Source organism: Natator depressus, chromosome 23 (genome assembly GCF_965152275.1).
Source record: "Natator depressus isolate rNatDep1 chromosome 23, rNatDep2.hap1, whole genome shotgun sequence".
In the NCBI taxonomy this organism is placed as follows: domain Eukaryota; kingdom Metazoa; phylum Chordata; order Testudines; family Cheloniidae; genus Natator; species Natator depressus.
In genome coordinates this window covers 15,092,120-15,105,133 of record NC_134256.1, presented here as the reverse complement: position 1 = coordinate 15,105,133, position 13,014 = coordinate 15,092,120, and the positions used below count along the sequence as shown (strand labels likewise).

The 13,014-nt window shown below is 52.4% G+C and overlaps 1 long non-coding RNA gene across 1 annotated transcript; it reads right to left on the bottom strand.

Moving 5' to 3' along the window:
- Positions 1–2,755: 2,755 nt before the first annotated feature.
- Positions 2,756–12,572, bottom strand: LOC141976184 (uncharacterized). The gene is made up of 5 exons (XR_012636083.1): positions 12,552–12,572; positions 7,525–7,581; positions 4,090–4,110; positions 3,920–3,946; positions 2,756–3,270 (listed from the first exon to the last, which is right to left on the bottom strand). It is a non-coding gene; the product is annotated as an uncharacterized LOC141976184 (long non-coding RNA).
- Between the last annotated feature and the right edge of the window lie 442 nt (positions 12,573–13,014).

Below are 13,014 nucleotides of genomic sequence, written 5' to 3'. Positions count from 1 at the left end.
GTGAGTCCGCCTGAGCTGGACACCTGGGGGAGACTTGCACACCCAAAGGGAGCAGTGCACCCCCGACTCTGACTCTGGAGTGACTCTCAGCCAGCACTGTAACAGCAGAGGGGTTTATTAGGTGTTTAGAACACAGTGTAGGAAGTTGTTAGTTAACACAGAGAATCGAAAGTTCCAGCATAATCCATCTGGGTCAGTCCAGAGACCTCAGACTCCTCTTTAGTCCCAGTCCAGGAGCTTCTCTCTGCCTCCAGCAGCCCATATTTAACAACCCCACCTGGCCCCTCCCCAGTCCTTTGTCCTCCAGCTGGTCACACCCAGCTGGCTTCCCAAGGTGGGTGGGGCCATCCGTGGTCATTTCTTGCTAGGTGCCAAATATCCAGGCAGTTGCAGCGGCCATCGTCTTCTGAGAGTCTCCAGAGGCTCCAGGCCCCAGGCAGCTAGGCACTGGTCACACCTGTATCTCTGGGCCTCTGCAAAGAGCAAACACCCTTCCCCCTCCCCACTAGTTAACCACGCACCACGTAGAGGAAACTGAGGCACACACCATATTCATCCAAAATATTATGAAAAATTTCCATTCCATGACACCATGAGACTTGGCAACGCTGCAGCTGGCAGCCTGTTCCCCTCTTGCACCCCAGCCCCCTCGCTACAATTTCCAACAGCATCTGGACTTCCCCACGTCCTTGTTCCATGAAAAGCTTCTGCAGCATCGTCCATCATCCCTGCTCCCAGTGAGCCCAGCCAGCCCTGCTAGAGCCCAGGAGAGGGCTCCGGTTGTTGGGGGCAGGTTCAGCCCTCGGGGTGCTGCTCAGTGTGAGACTATCACAACCCAGTCTGATTCACAGAGGGCCCGATCCTGTCACCCACTGGCACAGCCTGAGGCTGGCAGGAGCAGCATGTGTGTGTGTCTGCAATGGGAGTGAGTCAGTGCCACTGCGAGACCCTTCCCCGCTGCATCCCCCGACTGGTGTGTATTGAATTTCCTACATTTAACAGTCGCGTTAACGCAGTTCTCTCCAATCAGCTCATTCCGATGTAACTGGGGGTCCGGTCAAAGCGTTATGACAAATTGCTGCAGTTTTCCTTTGAGTTCAGGGGGAGGAAACATCTAACGTGTCGCCATTTCTCCACGTTCCCTGTGGGGCGAGGTTCTTTCCCAGGTGTCGACGTTTAGGTCTGATTCGCCCGTTGTATTTCCAGGCCCTGGTATCCTGGGAACAAGAGTCAGCTCCAGAGCCCCTTCTGGAGTCAAGTTCTGAGCGTTTCTCTCTGTGTGATTCCCTTTGCCCCATGGGAGGGGTCCAGACCTCAGGATTTTGATGTTTTTTTCCCCCCGTCTCTTTGGGGGCTGTTTGCAGTTGTGGATGCTCCTGCTCTGTTTTATTCCCCATCCTCAACTTGGGAAGCAGGTTAGTGGGTAGATGCTTTTGGATTTATTGTAACCCACATGAGCTATTTTCTTTCACTTCCTTGTCTCCAGGGCTGAGTGCTGTCCAGGCGCTGGGGCTGTTTCTCGGGTTGCAGGCGGCCCTGTGTTTTTTCCTGCCCCTCCCAGTCCCTGAGGGCAGGGGGTTGTGCGGGGCTGTGGAATGTCCCTGAATAACAGACCCACTAAATCCTAATTTATGTGGAAATCCCAGTCGCTGAGAGAGCAGATGCTGGGGGGTTTCCCCTGGTCCCTCCCCGCAGAGTGACCAGGGCTGAGGAACGGGAACAATCTCTCAGAACCTTCCACAAGAATCTCCAGGATAAGGGCCATTGAACTGACACTATAAAATGAGAGACTCCCCCCTTCTAGATCCAGATACACCCTGTCAAGGTTCCTTCCCCACTCTGAACTCTAGGGTACAGATGTGGGGACCTGCATGAAAACCCCCTAAGCTTATTTTTACCAGCTTAGGTTAAAACTTCCCCAAGGTACAAACTATTTTACCTTTTGCCCTTGTACTTTATTGCTGCCACAACCAAGCGTCTAACAGATATGTAACCGGGAAAGAGCCCGCTTGGAAACGTCTTTCCCCCCAAAATCCTCCCTAAACCCCACACCCCCTTTCCTGGGGAAGGCTTGATAAAAATCCTCACCAATTTACAGAGGTGAACTCAAACCCAAACCCTTGGATCTTAAGAACAATGAAAAAACAATCAGGTTCTTAAAAGAAGAATTTTAATAGAAGAAAAAGTAAAAAAGAATCACCTCTGTAAAATCAGGATGGTAGATACCTTACAGGGTAATCCGATTCAAAACACAGAGAATCCCTCAAGGCAAAACCTTAAGTTACAAAAAGACACAAAAACAGGAATATCCATTCCATTCAGCACAGCTTATTTTCTCAGCCATTTAAACAAACAGAATCTAACACATATCTAGCTAGATTACTTCCTAAGTTCTAAGACTCCATTCCTGTTCGGTTCCCGGCAAAAGCATCACACTGACAGAGAGCCTTTGTTTCCCCCCCCCCCCCGCTCCAGCTTTTGAAAGTATCTTGTCTCCTCATTGGTCATTTTGGTCAGGTGCCAGCGAGGTTATCCTAGCTTCTTAACCCCTTACAGGTGAGAGGATTTTTCCTCTGGCCAGGAGGGATTTTAAAGGTGTTTACCCTTCCCTTTACATTTATGACACACCCCAACCACTGTCAGCGTCTCACCCCAGTTCTGGATCACAGTGTCGGCCTCGCTGGGGTGATACCGTCCCCCAGATCTCCCTAGAGCCCAGCACCCCCCTCAGGGAGTCTCTCCCGTCTCTCCTGTCTCACTCTGCCCCTCACAGTCTTGCTCAGCATCCCCAGCTCCTAGTCCGGGCTGTCTCCCACCTCCCAGTACCCCCTGCAAACTCCATCTTTAAAGGGATGTCTTCACTAGCAATGTTAAAGTTCTGCTGAGGCAGCGCTTTAACATGGCTGTGTAGTCACGGCTCCAGCACTGGAAGAGAGCTCTCCTAGCGCTGTGAAAAACCCACCCCAGGAGGGGCGCAGCTCCCAGCGCTGGTGCACTGTCTACACTGGCGCTTTACAGAACGGAAACTTGCAATGCTCAGGGGATGTTTTTTCACACCCCTGAGCAAGAAAGTTGCAGCAGTGTAAAGTGGCAGTGTAGACAAGGCCTAAAGCATAATGATTCCTGGACACAAACCCCTCCTTCCCCAGAGCTATCAGGGCTCCAGATAGGCAGCCGGCCATGGAGATTGTGGGTCATGTCGGACTCTTCTGCCACCCCCAGAGACGGTGATTTCAGGATGTTGTCAAACTGACTCCAGGATGATGCAGACTGGGGAGAGAAACCAGAATAACTCCATTAGCCACGGGTCCATCAGGGACTCCACGATTCCACAGGAGAGATTCCAGACAGCACAGCTGGAGCGAAGGACAGAGTATTAAGGTTGGGATGACTAGTGAGACTGGCCCCGCCAGCCTGGATCTGGCCGGGAGCTCCAGGGATGTGGCTGGTCCTGGTCCCTGAGCTGGTGGGGAGGTGGGACAAGGGGCAGTGAGGGTTGGGCTCCTTGCTTCCTCTCACTCCCCCCTGCACAGGATCTGTCCCTGGGAGGCGTTAGGGCTCTGGCAGTCCATGGAAGGGTGAAGACTCTGAAGGCTGTAGGGGGAGGGCTGAGTGGGTCTGTAGGGGGAGCTAGGGTAGGGATGGATCATTGCTGAAGGACCAGTGGGAGATGTGGGGGGGGGGGTGTCAGGACTAGCTGAGGGGGGGATTGTGAGGGAGCTGCCTGGGGCTGAGACTTACAGGTCAGGGCAGTGTGTTCAGGACCATTCGTGGCATCCAGCCCCATGGCTCTGCAGCCAGCGCACGTCCTGCCCTGCCCACCCCATGGGGACCCCACACCTCTGACAGCTCATCTGTGTATCGCCAATACCACTAACCCCAGGGCAGCGTCTGCTCAGCCCCTCACAGCCCCACTCACCCATGTAGCTCTGAGCCCTCCTGAAATCTGCAAGGGAAGAGAAACAAACATGGTCAGGGGCAACGTGGGGAACTCGTTCCCCCAGGAGACGCCGTTCTGGGAGAGGGGTCATTGGCAAATAGAAAGGAACCAAGTGATGTGAAATGCGACATGAAAACGCGTCCTCTTACCTAGCTCTGTGACCGCCCTGTCTGAAATGGAAAGAGATGGAGTTATTCCCTGTCATTTAGGCAGAGGGCTCAGTTCTGGGTGTTGCTCTGTGACCATGTGATCGCTTTACACATAGTTCGTGGGCCCTCGCTGCTGAAGGAGAAATGTCCCAGCTGTGTGAAGTGAGAGACAGGTAGGGTGACCAGACAGCAAATGTGAAAAATCAGGACAGCGGTGGGAGATAATAGGAGCCTATATAAGAAAAAGACCCAAAAATTGGGACATCTGGTCACCCTAGAGACAGGCCCTTTCATCCAGAGACCAGAGATCTCTGCAAATAGCAACGACTGGCTCTCAATTGTCTCAGTATTGGGGACTGGAGCAAATGTTGCTCTCAGAGACGTTGCTGTAAATCCACAATAACTCCATGTGCGTCACAGGAGTGACTCTGGATTTAAATTGGTGTCACCCAGAGCAGAATCCAGGCCTGTAAGAAGGTGCTGTTTAGCTGTGGTTGCCCCCAGCAGATTGGGAATTTTAAAGGGACACTGGTAGGATAAAAATCCTGGGTGGGATTTGCAAAGCATCTAGCCTTGGTGGAAGACTTAAGTCTGCATCCGCATACAGCTCTGACGTCTTCAATCCTTTCATCTAAGGGGAATTCCCTTTTTGCGTTGCTAATAACCCTTTGGAGCATCAAAGCTACGCACTGCAGCAGTGGGGGCTGCCTGACCAATGGGGGCTTGACCAATGGGGGCTGCCTGATCCCCTCGTCACAGCAAGATCTTTCCAGCAAGCTGGAAGAAATTATAAAAGAGGGGAAGTGACATCATCACTTGACCTCTCTCCACTCCCAACTCAACACCTGGAAGAACATCTGGAGGACAAAGACTCTGAACTGGGGAAGGGTGGGCCCAGGCTGGAAGGCAGTCCCAGCCTGTGTATTGAGGAACTGTAACTGCTTGGACCATCTGTCAGGCTGAGATGCTGCCTGATTCAAACCCTGTTTAGTCTGTAGAACTCAGACTGCAAATTTATTTTTATTTATTAAGTAACCAACTTTGATCTCTACGCCTGCTACTTGTAATCACTTAAAATCTACCTTTCTGGAGTTAATAAATCTGTTTTATATTTTACCTTAAACAGTGTGTTTTGGTTGAAGTGCTTAAGAAATCTCAGCTCAGTTTGCAAAGGCTGGTGTGTGTCTGTGGACTGGGTCATGAACTTACACTGGCCAGGCTTCTGACCAGTGCAGGACGGTACAGTTCTGGGGTGCAAGACTGGGGCACTGGGGGGAATTGGCTGGACCCTCCCTATTGCTGGTTCATGAGTTGCTGGGAGATCTTCACATAACTCGGTTGGGTGTGTCCCTGCCTGTGGATGGCTGTGCAAGTGCAGTGCCTGTCAGAGGTTTGTAGCTTGAAATCAGCACCACACTGTGAGAGGCAGCCCACGTTGGTGCATATGGGGGGGGGGGAGTCAGTGGTCCCACAGTCCAGGTTGCATCCCAGAGACCACGTTACACCCACCCACACTGCTATTGTTAGTGCATTAGCTCAAGCAGAGCTAATATGTGTCTGGCTACCCGTGCCGGGAAGCTCGCTCCCACCTGCACTGTAGATGTACCCAATGAGCCAAGGGTCTCAGAACTGACAGGACGTGTCAGACAAAACTGTTGTTAATGAACGACAGACAAGGTCCCTGATCAGCCCCTAAACAGAGCCCACAATTTGCCCCAGGGGGCAGCACCCCCAGCTGATGGCACAGCCGGGAATGAGGGGAGAGACCGTCACGCAAGAACATGTATCAGGTGCAGAGAGGCCTGCACTGCTGCAGCCTGTCACCAGGCCTCAGACCTCCTATTTCTGTGCTGGGCAATCCTTTTGTGGTGCTGATCTGCAAAAGTTTGTAACGTTAGTAGTTAGTGGTTGGCAGGAGCTTAGCTGGGCAATGGCTTCATGGGGCACTGGAGTTACTGTCCACACCTAGAGCCATTGGGTCAGGTCCTGTCTCGACTCCTAGTGGAACAAGGTGGGGCCCATCAGCGTGCACCTCACAAAGCCCTTATGGACCATAGTAGGGTTTGGAGGCTCTGTTTATTTGAGGCCCAGGCCTAAACGAGGTGGAGAGGAAACATGACAGCACTGAAGAGCTGAGGGCTGGGATAGCAGGGAGGCTCTGGGTGAGGACTGAGGGATGCCAACAGAGCTGGGGCTGTGGGAGGAAGCCCAGGGCTGGGATAGCCGGGAGCTGCAGGCAGTGGAGGTGTTTGTCCCATGGGGACCCCCTGCACAGCTCAGTTCTGGGGCCTCTACCAGTGACCTGGCATGTGTGCTGTGTGTGAGTTCACGCTGTGCAGAGGACACCATTCAGAGCCCCGGGCAGCACTGAGCAAGATAGAGTAGCTGACGTGTGGCCGGTGAGATTGCAGGTGCCTAATGCCACCATTAGGTGCAGGACAGGATTGAGGGGCTCTGACAGAGCTGTGGGCCTGGGAAGTCCTGGGCGGGGATAGCAGGGGGCTGCAGGTGGGGATTGAGAGTCACAGGCAGAACTCAAGGCTAGGATTTTGGGGGGCTACAGGTGGGCACAAAGGGATCCAGCAGAGCTGGCTGCAGGCAGGGAGCCCAGCATTGGGGATCAGGGATTTTGCAAGTCTGACCTGAGATGTCTCCACAGAACTGCATGGAGGAAGTTTGCGGGCACCTAACTAAGGGCCAGTCTACACTAGAAGCGCTACCTTGGCGCTGCTGCACCACTGTGGTGTGTCTGGTGAAGATGCTTTATGCCGATGGGCAAGAGCTCCCCTGTCAGTAAAGCTAATCCAGCTCCCTGACCGGCTGTGGCTCTGTTGGTGGAAGAGCGTCTGCCCCTGACATAGCGCGGGCCACACCTGCGCTTAGGTTGGTGCTTTTTGACTCCCCTGAGCAACGTCAGTAATATCATCATAAACCGTAGTGTAGACCTGCCCCATGTCCCGCCATTCCCTGTGCACTAGAGTCACTTTCTGTCATTAAGGATGATACTGAAACCTGAGCTGCAAACACTGCAGGGTTTGTTTATTTCCCAGGCAGGGGAGATGATCATGAAGGTGACTGAAATTCATACAGCACATGTGGTCACTTTCCCATCACATGACAGTGTGAAAGCCCAGACACACGTTTACTAGGGATTATCCAAGTACCTGATTGCAAGAAATGGTCACTCACCCTGTGCAGGAACTGTGGTCCTTCGAGATGTGTCCCTAGGGGTGCTCCACGACCCACCCTCCATCCCCTCAGCTTCAGAGTTCTCTGCTGGGAGCTTTGCGGCAGAGAAGGAACTGAGGGTGGTTTGTCCACCCAGCGCTATAGAACAACGGCAGGGGGTATGAGGCTGACTAGCACACACACATGGGCTGAACGGACACTGCCAGTAGAAATCTCCAGTGAAAGGCACAGGGGGCACTAGCTCACCTAGAGTGGAGCTCCTGCAGAGACATTAGCCGAACCAACCCTTCTTCTTCTCAGCCTCTGAAATGGGGAAGAGAAAAGAGTTAGCTGTGTGATGCTGTGTGCCCCATAATGACTGGGGTTAATTACAGACACCCCACAGCCACACTCCCAGCCCCAGTACAGGAATCAGCAGCTTCGATAGGAGCGGAACTGGCGGTTAGTGATTCTCACCAACATGCAGCAGACCTGGGATTTGCAAAGCATCTCACCTTGATTGAAGACGTGGGTCTGGATCCCGATACAGTTCTGACATTTTCAACCCTTCTGTCTCAGGGGAATTCCTTCTCTGTGTTACTAACAGCCCTTTGGAGCATCAAAGCTACACGCTCCAGGTGTAACTAGGGGATGGACATGCAGATGATTGAGGCTCACATCTGGGATCTGGCTTTGGCAACAAAGCTTGGAAACGTAAGCCACATTCTGGGAAATGGCCCAGAAGAGCCTGGACAGCAGCAGTCATCTTTAGAGAGCAGCTGGCTTAGTGCTGCCTCCCCTGTGCTAGCTGCTCCTGCTGCCTGACTCTGATCTCCTGGTAACATGACCTGCTACCTTCTCCTGACTCTCCGGCTGCCCTTCTGCACCGTCTCGATCTCTGATCTTCTGGTATCCTGCCTTGGCCTGGCTCCTGGCTTCTGATCCCTGTTCTGACCACTAGGCCTGACTGCCCACATCCTGGTTCTGACAGTCTGCATGGACAACATAGGCTACTGTGTTCCCCTAGACTAAGCAGCAGTTGTATTCCTGCAACTGTGCCATGATTTTTCTCTAGTGGAACACTTGGGGAAGTGTCAGGCCCAATGGTTCAGATCCCATTCCTTTTGGTGGCCCTGGATGCACCCCATAATACAGTCATTCATTGCCTCCTGTAATGTTTGTGCCTATGCCAAGATGACACACACACCTATGATCTTCTCCATCCCTTGGCCATCCTGTCTCAACTCTGGGTGGCTATCACTGTAGACTTTATTGTAGAAATTCATAGCAATACTGACAGTAGTGGACACTTTACCAAAATGGCTGTTTTCGTCCCCAACACAGGCATATGCTATGCTGCAGTGATGGCCTAACTATGTATAAACCATGCAGTTCATCTCCATGGCCTTCCAGAACGTATCACCTCTGATCAGCGGCCTCAGTTCATGGCCCGGTTCTGGTGTGAGGCCCTTTGCCTGATGGGGATCCACATGTGTCTTTTCTCCATTTACCCTCCCAAGTCCAGTGTGCAAAAGGAAAAGACCAACCAGATCCTCGAACAGTAGCTACAATGTTACGTCAGCCACCACCAGGGTGACTGGTCCTCGCTTCTCCCTTCTGCAGAGTTTCCATATAACAACATAGACCATACATCTGTGGATCAAAGACCGTTTTCCACTAACTAAAGGTACCACTCCTGATTCCACCTGCAATTACCTATGTCCTCTCCCAACCCAGCCACCTCAGACCTAGTATAGCGGATTCCTCATGTCCGCAAGGCCCCACGTACTCAGTGGGGGGAAAAGTATGGCTCTCCACAAAGCATCTCTGAACAGACAGACCCTCTCGCAAGCTGGACTTTCAGTTCCTTGGCCCCTTTAGGACACAGCAACAGGTTAACTCAGGCACTTCTGAACATCAACTATCACACTCCCAGGAGTTTCACCCAGTGTTTCATGTCTCACTTTTGAAACCCTACATGGGAAACCCTTTTGACAGACTTTAGTACCTTATCTGGGAGGGATACGGTCCTGAGAACACCTGAGAGACGGTGGAAAATATACACACTCCTGTGCTAGTATGAGCATTCCATAAGAATCACCCCAAAAGCCTGGTCCAGTGTTACCCAGGGGGCCTCACGTGGCAAGGGACTGATGCCAGGGAGATGTCTTGAAGCCTGGTCCACAGGGCTCTTCTCAGCCAGTAAGTTCCAACCCACCTCCCACTGACCTGCTAACACTTACCAGACCTACAACCTCAACTGTAACAGAGGACTCCATTTCGGGTATCTGATTAGTGGAATGCTGTGGCTCCTGATTGGTTCTCTGCTTCTATTTAAATGAAGCACGGGACCAGGAATTTCTCCATGCAACTGGGGCATTCCCTGCCCAAGACTGGTTCCTTTGTCCTACCTGCTCCTTCTCCCTGACTGTGATCTCCTGGGAAGCTGACCCTGCTGCATGTTCACACCTGACTCCTGCTCCTGCTCTGACAACTAGGCTGACCATGCATGACACTCGAGCAGAGCTAGCATGAGTCAGCTACCTGAGCTGGGATGCTCATTCCCAGCTGCAGTGTAGATGTACCCGATGAACCAAGGGTTTCAGAACCGACAGGATATGTCAGACAAAATTGTTGTTAATGAACAACAGACAAGGTCCCAGATCAGCCTTTAAACAAATTGCCCCTGGGGGCAGCACCCCCAGCTGATGGCCCTGCCAGGAATGAGGGGACGGAGTGTCATACCCGAACATGTATCACATAGAGAGAGGCCTGTACTCCTGTAGTCTGTTACCCAGCCTTAGACATCCTATTTCTGTGCCGGGCAATCCCTTTGTGGTGTTGATTTGTGTAACTCTAGGGTTAATGGTTGGCAGGAGCTTAGCTGGGGAAGAGTCCGTGGGACTATGTGGCTCTGGAGTTACAGTTCACCCCTAGAGATGTGGGCCAGGTCCTGTCTCGGCTCCTAGTGGAACAAGGTGGATGGTGGGGCCCATCAGAGTGCCCCTCACGGAGCCCATATAAAGCATAGTAGGTTTTGGAGACACTGTTCATTCGAGCCCTAGACTAGGATGGGGGGAAACAGGACAGGACTCCAGAGCTGAGGGCTGGGATAGCAGGGAAGCTGTGGCTGGGGACTGAGAGATGCCAACAGAGATGGGGCTGGGGGAGGAAGCCCAGGGCTGGGATAGCTGGGGGCTGCAGGCAGTGGTGGTGTTTGTCCCATGGGAAACCCCTGCACAGCTCAGTTCTTGGGCCCCTACCAGTGACCTGGCATGTGTGGTGTGTGAGGTCACACTGTGTGCAGAGGACACCATTCAGAACGCTGGGCAACACTGAGCACAATGGAGCAGCTGACGCCTGGTGGACCAGCTCTGGCTTTCAGGGGGCCCCTCGCTGCCTCAGGGTTCCCTGGAATTGTACGGCTTGCAGGAACCTAATGCCACCACTAACTGCACACTGGGATTGAGGGTCACCACAGAGCTTTGGGACTGGAGAGTCCAGGGCTGTGATAGTTGGGGATTGCAGGTCAAGACTGAGTGGTACCAGAAGAGCTTTGTGCAAGGGAGCCCAGGGCTGGTTAGCAGGGGGCTGCTGGTCAGGATTGAGGGACACTGGCAGAGTGGTGGCAGGGAGCCCAGGGCAAAGATAGCAGGGAGTTGTGGGTGGGCACTGGGGGACCAGCAGAGCAAGTCAGAATTGAGATATATGCATAGAATTTCAGGGAGGAAGTTTGCCCAGTCCCTGGTTAAATCCTGCTAGTCCATAGGCACTAAATTCACTCTCTGTCATTAAGGATGATATTGAAATGTGAGCTGCAAACACTGCAGTGTTTGAATATTTCCATGGGAGGGGGAGATAATCATGAAGGTGACTGAAGTACATACATTGTGTGTGGTGATTTTCATGTACTCGCAAGGAGATTACCTCGATTCCTGGGGCCCTGTGTGCTGGCAGCTCAGGGAAAGGCACATTGTCTCTGGTAGGGAGGGGGAGCCAAGGCAGACTCAGAGTTTGCCCGGCAAGCAATACGGAGTGAGAAGCCCTCCCAGGGGGAAGCCATTTTGGAGTCAGTCTGGAGCCAGACAGGGCAAGGGCAGGACTGGCCATGCTGGGAGCTGGTGAATCCCAGGCCTGCATGCAGGGTTCCCCCTGAGAACAGGCCTCTAGGGACCTGACAGCAGATCCCTCAGCTGGGTTTTTCCTTCCCCACTGATGATTCCCAATTTGTAGAGTTTGCTGGGAAACTTGCCCAGCCAGGCTGAGTTCGCCCCCCAGCTCCCTCGGTGAGACCAGTCAGCACGTGGGCAGCTCTGCTCTGGCTGCTCGTCCAGGGAAGCTGCCTGCTGAGTGTGTTACTGGAGGCTGGGGTAGGAGGCTACAGTTGGGATGTTAGTGTAGTTGTGTAACCTACCCCTTGAGCCCTGCACCCCTTTGTGGTAAGGGAAAATCCTGGGACCGACGCAGCCTGATTGCTGCCTGAGGAGGATCCCTGCCAGCAGAGAGCAGCCCCTGAGCCGTGACAGAGGAGTCCAGAGTCATCTTCGAACCTGAGGATCATTCATGGAGTTTGTGAGTGCACCATCGTTTAGTTAGTCAGGGAATTTGTTTTGGGGACCCCTCTACTCTGTGAACTGTGTCCTCAAGCCAGGGAGTAAGGGTTTGAGGATTTTATAACCTGCTGCATATTACATCTGTGGAGGGATTTACCACCTTCTCCCACTTGTGAGTCCTTTGGGCTGCACTGAACCCAGTCAGCCACACTGCTAAACCACTGCAGAGAAGAATTTTGGGGTTATAGGTCATCAAGGGCCCCAGCAAAGTACGCGTACCAACAGGACACTAATTTTACATTTGCTACATCAAGTCACGGGTATCTTCAGTGTGGGCACCGGTGACCCTAAAAATAGTGTTTTACCCTGTTATGTTGTATTTCTCTTCTGTTTAATATAATTATTGTACTGAATATATTGTATGTGTTTGTGTTATTTCTTGGAAGTCTCCAACTATCTGGCAAGTAAGTGGGGGTTACCCTGTGGTTAGAATTTTCCGCCCAAGCTGCCCTGGTGACCCTGCCAGGAAAGAGCGAGGGGGGTGGAGGCACTGCCAAATAATTTCATAGGAAAAAAGAAAGAAGATACACCCTGCTGAGTGGGTGGCGGGATCCAAAAGAACCTAAACCTGTAAGCGGATTGGCATTAAAGGAGGTAATCAGGTGGAGAGTGGGTGCTACATTCATATCATGTTAGAACGTGAAAGCAGAGACACATGTTTACTAGGGATTATCCAAGTACCTGATTCTAGTTCCTTGATCTTCTTTTCCTTAGATGCTAAAATGGGGAAGAGAAAAGAGTTAGACACAGAGACAGGTGCTGTGTGATGCTGTGTCCCATAACAACTGGGGTTAGTTACAGACACCCCACAGACACACTCCCAGCCCCAGGAGCCAGCAGCTTTGATAGGAGCGGGGCTGGCGGTTCGTGATACGCACCAAGGCACAGGAGCCCTGGGATTTGAAAAGCATCTAACCTTGATGGAAGACGTGGGTCTGGATCCCGATTCAGCTCTTCCATCTCAACCCTTCTGTCTAAGGGGAATTCCTTTTCTGTGTTACTAAGAGCCCTTTGGAGCATTAAAGCTACAGGTGCAACTAGGGGATGGACGTGCAGTTGATAGGAGCTCACATCTGGGATCTGGCCTTGGCAACGAAGCATGGAAATGTGAGACACATTCTGGGGAGTGGCCCGGAAGAGCCTG